This window comes from Otolemur garnettii, unplaced genomic scaffold (genome assembly GCF_000181295.1).
Source record: "Otolemur garnettii isolate 467f Iridium unplaced genomic scaffold, OtoGar3 scaffold00036, whole genome shotgun sequence".
Taxonomy (NCBI): domain Eukaryota; kingdom Metazoa; phylum Chordata; class Mammalia; order Primates; family Galagidae; genus Otolemur; species Otolemur garnettii.
The window spans coordinates 3,890,203-3,891,583 of NW_003852431.1; positions in this window are offsets into that span (position 1 = coordinate 3,890,203).

A 1,381-nucleotide genomic window follows, 5' to 3' on the forward strand; every position below is an offset into this window, starting at 1 on the left:
TGTGGATTTATTGTGTGGCCTAAGACATTTCTTGTTGTTCCAGCATGTGGTAGCAGAGAAAGAAAAAAAGAAAAAGGTTAAACACTCTTGACAAAGCATAAAGAAAGAGTGAAATAATAAATCTACCTGCATTCTTGATGGCATTTATGATTTGCTTAATGAATTGATCTTGCAGTAGCCCATCTACTCAGATGTTGGTTCTTTATTTATCATGGAGAAAATGATTTTACAAAAAAAAGATGCTTTATGAGTAATAAAGAATATAATTTTAATAAAGCTTCATGCAAATATTATCTACTTAAAAACTTATAATCTCTCTTCTAGGAAAAATGTTCTAACTACGTATTGAAGTTATTTAGATTATTGCATGAAATTTTGTTTATCCTTCTGGGGAATATTCTTGATTTTATTTATGATTCATATATTATGATATTAAGTTCTTTCATTTATTATATACTCCCTTAACAATATCTTTAATTATTGCAAATACTAAATGAGTTCACTTGCATATTCTTCATATTCTACATAACTACAAACAGCCCTTTGAGTAAATATTCTAAAACTACTAAACACAAGGCTAAAAATTCAAAATACTTAACATCATTTTACTTGAAGAATATAAAGAAACTAAGAAGATATATTTGTGTTCTACTTCACATATTTCCATTTTAGCATTTCCTCAAGCCACTGTAAAGACAACCAACATATGCTCAGGAATGAGTAGATTGTGGTATTCTCAAGTTGTACCATATTTTTCAGTTTAAGCCCTAGATCTTTGCTAACCTCTAATTGTGTAATGAAGCCTCAACTTCTTCCCACAGTGGTGAGCAATGCAATCATGCTTATTTGAATCAAATTTTAATTTTCATCTGTGGTTGTCATTATTTTTATGATTAGAATATAATTTTAGAGCAGTTTATATAAACAGAGTAATTGAGTTCAAAGTACAGAGCATTCTCATATCCCTCTGATGTGACAAATACACAGCCTTCCCAGCTATTGACATCTCACATCCACTGATACACTTGTAACGATCAATACATCTATACTGTTCACTAAGTGATATTGCTCAAAGTCCATAGTTTGCATTAGGGTTCATTCCTGGTCTTGTACATTTTAAAGGTTTAGCAAATGTATAAGGACATGTATCTGTCTTTGCAGTATCATACAGAATAGTTTCACAGCCTTAAAATACTCTGCTCTCCAATCCACCCTTTTCTCCCCCAGCTCCTGACAGTCACTAATCTTTTTTCTGTCTCTGTAACTTCGTCTTTTCCTGAATGTCATGTAGTTGGGATCATACAATTTGTAACCTTTTCAGGTCAGCATTTTTCACTTCACAACATATATTTAAGTTTCTTCTGTATCTGGTCTTGACTTT